Source organism: Aegilops tauschii, chromosome 2 (assembly GCF_002575655.3).
Source record: "Aegilops tauschii subsp. strangulata cultivar AL8/78 chromosome 2, Aet v6.0, whole genome shotgun sequence".
NCBI classification, from domain to species: Eukaryota; Viridiplantae; Streptophyta; class Magnoliopsida; order Poales; family Poaceae; genus Aegilops; species Aegilops tauschii.
The window spans coordinates 260,181,604-260,190,865 of record NC_053036.3 but is presented as its reverse complement, the minus strand read 5'-3'; the positions used below and the strand labels follow the sequence as shown (position 1 = coordinate 260,190,865).

Below are 9,262 nucleotides of genomic sequence, written 5' to 3'. Positions count from 1 at the left end.
GACGCAGGGCTTCGCCTAAGCACTGCTATGATATTATTGAGGTGTAATATGGTGGAGGGGGGCACCGCACACGACTAAGAGATCAATGATCAATTGTGTGTCTAGAGGTGCCCCCCTGCCCCCATATATAAAGGTGCAAGGGGGGTTCGGCCGGCCTAAGGGAGAGGCGCGCCAGGAGGAGTCCTACTCCTACCGGGAGTAGGACTCTATAACGCCCACGATGCGGCTATATCTCCCACGTGTCGAGGCACGACTTAGAGGCATAACCGCATTGTGGTATAGTCGCAAGAAGGGTCATCTTCACACAATCCCATGTAATGAACAAGAATAGGATAAAGAGTTGGCTTACAATCGCCACTTCACACAATACATAAATGAATTCATACATCATTCAAGATACACACATAGGTCCGACTACGGAACCAAAATAAAAGAAGACAACCCAACTGCTAGATCCCTGATCGTCCCAACTGGGCTCCACTACTGATCAAAATGAAAAGAAACAACACAACGAACAAGATCTTCATCGAGCTCCCACTTGAGCTCGATTGCGTCACCTGCACTGGTATCATCGGCACCTGCAACTGTTTCGGAAGTATTTGTGAGTCACGAGGACTCAGCAATCTCACACCCGCGAGATCAAGACTATTTAAGCTAATAGGAAAGATGAGGTAATGAGGTGGAGCTGCAGCAAGCACTAAGCATATATGGTGGCTAACATACGCAAAGGAGAGCGAGAAGAGAAGCAACGGAACGGTCGTGAACTAGCCATGATCAAGAAGTGATCCTGAACTCCTACTTACGTCAAACATAACCCAGAAACCGTGTTCACTTCCCGGACTCCGCCGACAAGAGACCATCACGGCTACACACGCGGTTGATGCGTTATAATTAAGGTCAAGTGTCAAGTTCTCTACAACCGGACATTAACAAATTCCCATCTGCCACATAACCGCGGGCACGGCTCTCGAAAGTTTATACCCTGCAGGGGTGTCCCAACTTACCCCATTATAAGCTCTCACGGTCAACGAAGGATATTCCTTCTCCCAGGAAGACCCGATCAGTCTCGGAATCCCGGTTACAAGACATTTCGACAATGGTAAAACAAGACCAGCAAAGCCGCCCGAATGTGCCGACAAATCCCGATAGGAGCTGCACATATCTCGTTCTCAGGGCACACCGGATTTTCCAAGCTTCCGGTAGGCCAGCCCCGAGTTGCCCCTGGTGGCCACCGGCGACTGACGGGTTGGACCAACACTCAGAGGAGCACTGGCCCGGGGGTTTAAAATAAAGATGACCCTTGAGTCTGCAGAACCCAAGGGAAAAAGGCTTAGGTAGGCAAATGGAAAAAACAAGGTTGGGCCTTTCTGGAGGAGTTTTATTCAAAGCGAACTGTCAAGGGGGTCCCATAAATCACCCAACCGCGTAAGGAACGCAAAACCAAGGAACATAACACCGGTATGACGGAAACTAGGGCGGCAAGAGTGGAACAAAACACCAGGCATAAGGCCGAGCCTTCCACCCTTTACCAAGTATATAGATGCGTTAAATAAGATAAGAGATATTGTGATATCCCAACATAAACATGTTCCAACATGGAGCAATCTTCGTCTTCACCTGCTACTAACAATGCTATAAGAGGGGCTGAGCAAAAGCGGTAACATAGCCAAACAACGGTTTGCTAGGAAGGGTGACAAAGGTTAGAGGTTCATGGCAATTTGGGAGGCTTGATAAGTAAGTGGTAGGTAGCGCGGCATAGCAATAGAGCGAACAACTAGCAAGAAAAGATAGAAGTGATTTCGAGGGTATGGTCATCTTGCCTGAGATCCCGCAAGGAAGAAGAACGAGTCCATGAAGAAGACAAACGGATGTAGTCGAACAAATCCTCACAACTCCGGAACGAACCGAAGCTAACGGGAGAAGCAAACCGGAAAGAAACAAACACCATAGTAAACAACCACCACATACACATGGCATGATGCACAAACAAGTATGATGCATGTCCGGTTTAAATGAGGCATGGCATGGGAAAATGCAACAAACAAAGCTACAAATTAAATGGAGCTCAATATGCAACTCGTTGCATATTGACGAAACACCACATCAATTATTTAGTTCTCTCTCGTTTATGTACCCAAAAATATTAAATGTTATTAACCATGCCAAGAAGTGAAGCATATGGAAACTACCTATTTTAGACAATTTAAATGAGGCCGGAAATAACAAACGACAATTCCAGAATATCCCCATATGCATATTTTGGAATTGGTACTGTTCTGCCAATTACATAATTTTATAGTTGTTAAACAGTAAAATGAAGTGAACCATGTTAAACTAGGCATTTTTCTACCCCATTTACATATATAATTTATTAAAATCCGAGCTACGGTTATTTAGTTATGGAATAAATCATTTTAACATAGCATTTATGCAAATTTAAACAACCATCATTTTAAACAATTTTAAACATGGATGAGAGTGGCATATTATTAAACTACACAAATTTCTGAGCATTTTACATGTTAAAATCATTTTAATCCGATGCACCATTTGTGAGTTATTATATGCATGAAGTACAGGGGGTTTTCTGTAAAACTGTACTTCTCTGGATAATAGAGAAATTCGCAGATCCTGAAAAAAACATCACATGGGCCGAATGTGAATAGGAAGCCCAACAGAGGAAAAAAACAAGAGGAGGGGCGCTAGGGTGTGGCCTCACCCAGTAGGCCTTGGCCCGTTCGGTGGAGGAGGTAGCAGGCCGGTTGAGGAGCTGGAGCAGGCTGGGCCTTGGCCAGCGAGGCAGAGATGCGCTGACGAGGCTCGCGCGGTCAACGGGGCGAGCGGCTGCATCCAGTCAAGCGAAGCAGAGGAAGCATCGGCGCTGAGAGCAGGTCGACGCCGCGGGGCGTCCGGCAGCGGCGGCGCTTGGTGACAGGAGGCGGGCTTGGCAGGGGCGCGGAGGCTGCTCAATTCGGCGAGGACGGGCGAAGGGGCGCCGGCTCCAGGCGACGGCAGGAGGCAGGGGCTTGGCGCTGGCTCTCTGCGCCTCCCGCAGCGAGACGAAGCAGGGGCGCAGCACGGCGGGACCGTAGCGGCGGATGCGGCGGCTCGACGCAGGGGACTTGGCGCGGCGGCGCAGGGACGCTGGGCGTTCCTGGCTTCGGTCGAAGATGGGACACCGGGATCAGGGAGAGCACCTACTGAAGATGGCGGCAGCGATCGGTCAGGGGCGTCAGGCAGAGAGAGTGGGGGAGAGGGAAGGGAAGGAGGCGCGGCACGGGCCTGCTAGAGGTGGCCGCCGGTGGAGCTGCTGCTCACCTAGGCGACGACGAGGAGAAGGCCGCCGGAGGCGTGGGTTGGAGTAGAGGAGGAAGGGACGGCGCTCGAAGGAGGTCAGCGGAGCAAGGGCATCTCAGGCGCGCTCGGGGTCACTGACAACGGCGCCATGGGGCTCGGCTACGTCTCTGTGGTGGCGCGATCCGGCGATGGCGACTGGAGCAGAGGACTTGAGGCCGCGGCGGGGTCGAGCTGCTTGACGGCGGGGCCATGGCGTCCTGTGGAGGCAACAGAGAGATGAGCGGGGAAACGAGAAGAGATAGAGTAAGGGAAGGAAAAACAGGGAGGAAGGGCGCGGACGGGGACTGCCTGGGCGCGGAGGACGAAGGATGCGGGCGCAGGTGGAGGCGCACGGGAGGAGGAGCTCTGGTTGGTTGGATCGATGGATTGGGGGGGGGGGGAATGAGGAGATCCCGAGGTGGGAGACGACAAGGTGGAGTGTGGCGGCGGCTAGGAGGATGGATGGGACATCTCCCTAGAAGTTAGGGTTTGTCCATATATAGATTAGGGGACTTTATATAGGGAAAGAAAGGGGTATTTTGGATCATCTGATTAAAATCGGACGGCTGAGAAAATATAGTTTAGGAAGTCCAATGAAGAAAACAGTGATGTTTTGTAGATGTTTGGGGATGATCCGAATCCAACGGTAACAACAAACCGGGTCAGGTACGGGACAACTTTCGGACGCGCGGGAGGGGATTGCGGGCTGACGAGAGAGGTTAGTTGGTTTGACAAGAGGGAACCGAAAACACAGTTGGTCTCGGAACGGTCAACGAAAGCAAGGGGGAACGCGGCAACTACGATCGGATGCATGTTTTTAAAAATAAAGACGGCAATGAGTGCCGATGCAATGCGAATGATGCGATAATGAATGCAACAAACCAACGAAACACATGACAACAACGAAAAACATGGAAGCCGTCTGGAGCGTCGGTCTCGGGGCGTTACAACACTCCACCACTACAAGAGGATCTCATCCCGAGATCTTGGATGGCACCGGAGGGAAAACGGAAGATGAGGAGAAGAGGTAAAACTAAATTGCTTCTTTGACAAACGAGTGAAACCAAAAACCTTGAGAGGTCGCAAAGCTTGCGGAAATGACACAACGGAGATGAACAAAATTTAAAACACTCCGTTCAGCAAGAGGAACAAGGAACATTGTGAGAACCTTTGTAGGTTGAAAGACAAGAATGGAATATCAATGAACGAGAATTACTTCGAAACCACTCCGGTTTAAACGAAATAGAGAAGGAATGAGAGCGAAAAGAATTCAGCCAACACTCCGGTTGAAACGAGACGTATAAGGAACGATAAAGATCAATTACGACAACACTCCGGTTAAAACAAGATAGAGAAGGAATAAGAGTGATATAATTTGGGCAGCACTCCGACTGTAAATGGAAGGAATTGAACATGATCTTGACAAGATCAGAGGATACTCGATGAAATTAACAACATGTTGCCTCCGGAACTAATGAAAGAATGGCACAAGGGCTAAGAAAGATTTCAGGCCGCACTCCGGTTGAGGAAGGAGACAAAACTTGATAAGATGAGAGAACTCGAATGAAAACACGACACTCCGGCTAAATGGATAAGAAAGGAAAAATTACATGATCTTGACAAAACAAGATGATTGGTCGAAGAGAGCAACATCAGAATGCCTCCGGGACGGACGAATAGAAGATAGATCGTCGGAATAAGATAACGGAGAAGAAAATGACAACTTCTGCCACAAATGAGCTTGGAAAACACCCTTCCAAGAAGGTTATAACGGAGTAGTTGGAAAATCAACAACGAAAACAATAAGCTTGTAGTGGGCTTATGTAAACATCTCAACATTATGAGGTGACAAACGGCCACTAAGGGAAGCCATTGGTTTGAGTGAGAGCACCAAGGCGATGAAAAACTTCTTTCACCAAGAGGATAGGAGAAAACTTGGATCATTGATAAACACCACAAATAGCTACATTCCTTAGGGAAGGCTACAGGTGAAATATAACCCAATACAACTCCAACAAAAAAATTGATTGGACGAAAAGATCTCTTGAACGAAGAGAAAATGATGGATTTAATTATCTCATTCCTGACAACTTGTGAATCATGCAACATGAAGGAAATAATCAAGAATGACATAACACCACCTCAAAAGATAAGAGAGAAAGAATTGCACTTCGGAATGCAAGATGAAGAATGCTTGAACTCCTCAAAACAAACATGTGTTGAGCATCATGTTTATTTTAGAGTATAGCTTGGCGGATCATAACTTCAAGAGAAATCTTGAAGAACAATTGAAAAATGAAAGGAATCCTTGACGAACCACCATGTAGAGCCTCCATGAAGAACTCCGGTAATAAAAGAATGATCAAACGAATTGGAAAGTTGAAAAGAACTCCGGAGAAGCCTTGCAATGATTAGATGAAGCTTTGAAATGATATAATTGAAATAACTTGAAGCTCCGGAATGAACAACTTGGAACCGAGAATTTGATATCATGAACGAACTCCGAAAGAAGGAATAAATCACTTGGAGGAAACAAGAATAAGAATTACATTATGCTTAGCCTTCACCACTTTAGATTGATGACAAGCAATGGATTTGGCATACTACTTATTCTCGTAGAAAGGATTAACATAGATATTGCGCAAACTTGGGAAGGCCTTCATCGAACCACCGGTAGGATTGAAACAACGAATAAATTGATATGATAACAAAGGAAGAGAAATCCTGAACGAACCACCGCGAGAATTTAAAATGAATGAAGAAAAGAGAACGAATCACCGTAAGAATTAAAGAGCGCGCGAAAATACTCAAGGGAATTTGATACACGAGAACGAAGAGATCACGAGCTGATTAGATGATACTTGAATGATGCACCGGTAAGATTTGGAGAACAAGAGCTGAATGTTGAAAACGAATAAATCTTCTGAAATAATGGCCTTCGGAGAAACAAACTGAAAAGACTCATGAAATGCTCCGGATGGGTATGAAAAGAATTCTCACAATCGAAAACAACTATGAGAGGATGGCATAAGCTAGAACTATGAATCTTCAAGAGAACGGATAAGATTTGGAGAAAAAACTCTTCTTGTTTCTTCAAATGTTGAGAATGATGATGAGAAACACCACCATGAATTTATGAGGCACTCCGGAACCATGAAGAATAGAAAGGTTGAATCAACAATGAAAAGAATTTGAAAGATCTTGGAGAAGAAATATGACTGATGATAACTCATTCTTACGTCAGACTTTGAAAAGAATTTTTTTAGAAGCTCCGGGGAAAAATTAGAAGAGTCAGGTAAGATCCTGGAAAAGACCTGTGGGTTAGGGCCCACTCAAAAGAAACACCGTTGAAATGATTACTTGAAAAGGAGATAGCACCGGTTGAACTAAATGGCTTGAATGAGGTAACAACCTCGAAATAGTTAGAATGGATCTTGAATGAAAACACGAATCTCCTGAGATATCTTCAACACTCCGGTACACATGGAAAGCGAGAGGTGAGTGATTAAGAGATACACCGGCATGAGAAAAACATTTGAAGAACATCTTCATGAGAACCACCGGGTAAGAACATTGATTGAAAAGAATGAAGGGACTTCACGTGAATAAAATGGATACTTGGTTAAGACATCTGAGTCCTTGAAGAAAGAGGGTGGGAGGGCGGGAAAACAAAGGCAACTTGGGGCAGATGAAACAAACAACGTTGAGAAAACTTATTATTGATCTTCCGAATGGGGAGAATGATGGGATCATCTCGAAGAGAAACGTTGGAAATAGAATTAAGATGGCACACTCGATGATCAAGAGGGATTAGTATCCACATAGGAATATGAGAACACCGCTTAGAATAAGGTATGGAATCAACATTTGTCATTGAAGCAACTCGAATACCACCAATAAAACAAAACAAGGGATTTTGCTTGCAGAATAAGCCGGAACAAACATATGATAGAGATTTCGTCCGAAGTTTTCATGGTGGGGCCCACACGGGCTCGATCGTATAGCACCATCATGTACAAGGCAGTGCACATGACATACGAAGCGTCCCCGAGTCGGCATAGCCAAGGACTCTTTAAGACACTACGAGACCACTGTAAAACCAACCGTGTACAGGCGGACCACTAGACGTCGAACCCCAATCTCATATCATGCGTCTGTCGGAAAGATATCCTAAGGCTACTTGAATTCCCACTTATAAACTCCCGAAACTTTCTGGTTATGCAATCAGGTGTTGGGGATATAGGGGACACAAAATATATCACCCAAACTAACAATACCTAGATCCAGCTGTATCCATCCGTCAACACATAACCAAGAAAACTCCGGAAATCATTTACCTCAACCTTCGAAAAACATCCGTTATACGAGTTATGGCAATACTCCCGAACTCCCGCCCCAGTACTGGGTGGCGTCGAGGTGATCTCACCAACAACTGCATAAAAGATATTTCGATGTTGGCGAAACTCAGGTATTCCAGAACTGCAACGATAAAATTGTGACGACAACACCTCGGAGCTCAACTCTCCGGGACACTGCCACAACCCCTAAATGTCAGGAGGCACCAAGAACAATGTTCTCATCACAAAACCATCAGAACGATTCTAAGATACCCGCGTGATCATAAAAAAAATATTTTAGTGAAATTTGAGGAGAGAAAAGTCAAAACTTCTACGTCAGGAGACCTCACCAGAGCGACGAAGGGACTTAGGAGTAAAAAGAATCCTACTCTCCGATATATACAATCCTAAGACTCAAAACATTCTTGTTCTAGACTCAACAATGCCAGCGATTCGATCAAGCAGGGGGCTCCTAAGTCGGGGATGGCTCTGATTACCAACTTATAACGCCCACGATGCGGCTATATCTCCCACGTGTTGAGGCACGACTTAGAGGCATAACCGCATTGTGGTATAGTCGCAAGAAGGGTCATCTTCACACAATCCCATGTAATGAACAAGAATGGGATAAAGAGTTGGCTTACAATCGCCACTTCACACAATACATAAATGAATTCATACATCATTCAAGATACACACATAGGTCCGACTATGGAACCAAAATAAAAGAAGACAATCCAACTGCTAGATCCCTGATCGTCCCAACTGGGCTCCACTAAGCATATATGGTGGCTAACATACGCAAAGGAGAGCGAGAAGAGAAGCAACGGAATGGTCGTGAACTAGCCATGATCAAGAAGTGATCCTGAACTCCTACTTACGTCAAACATAACCCAGAAACCGTGTTCACTTCCCGGAGTCCGCCGACAAGAGACCATCACGGCTACACACGCGGTTGATGCGTTATAATTAAGGTCAAGTGTCAAGTTCTCTACAACCGGACATTAACAAATTCCCATCTGCCACATAACCGCGGGCACGGCTCTCGAAAGTTTATACCCTGCAGAGGTGTCCCAACTTAGCCCATTATAAGCTCTCACAGTCAACGAAGGATATTCCTTCTCCCAGGAAGACCCGATCAGTCTCGGAATCTCGGTTACAAGACATTTCGACAATGGTAAAACAAGACCAGCAAAGCCGCCCGAATGTGCCGACAAATCCCGATAGGAGCTGCACATATCTCGTTCTCAGGGCACACCGGATTGTCCAAGCTTCCGGTAGGCCAGCCCAGAGTTGCCCCTGGTGGCCACCGGCGACTGACGGGTTGGACCAACACTCAGAGGAGCACTGGCCCGGGGGTTTAAAATAAAGATGACCCTTGAGTCTGCAGAACCCAATGGAAAAAGGCTTAGGTAGGCAAATGGTAAAACCAAGGTTGGGCCTTGCTGGAGGAGTTTAATTCAAAGCGAACTGTCAAGGGGGTCCCATAAATCACCCAACCGCGTAAGGAACACAAAACCAAGGAACATAACACCGGTATGACGGAAACTAGGGCGGCAAGAGTGGAACAAAACACCAGGCATAAGGCC

General features: G+C 46.2%; 1 long non-coding RNA gene across 1 annotated transcript; it reads right to left on the bottom strand.

Annotated features, from left to right (window-relative positions):
- Nucleotides 1–330: 330 nt before the first annotated feature.
- LOC141041637 (uncharacterized) lies at nt 331–3,200 on the bottom strand. Its single transcript, XR_012202438.1, has 3 exons — nt 2,720–3,200; nt 1,821–1,910; nt 331–584 (listed from the first exon to the last, which is right to left on the bottom strand). It is a non-coding gene; the product is annotated as an uncharacterized lncRNA (long non-coding RNA).
- Nucleotides 3,201–9,262: the final 6,062 nt, after the last annotated feature.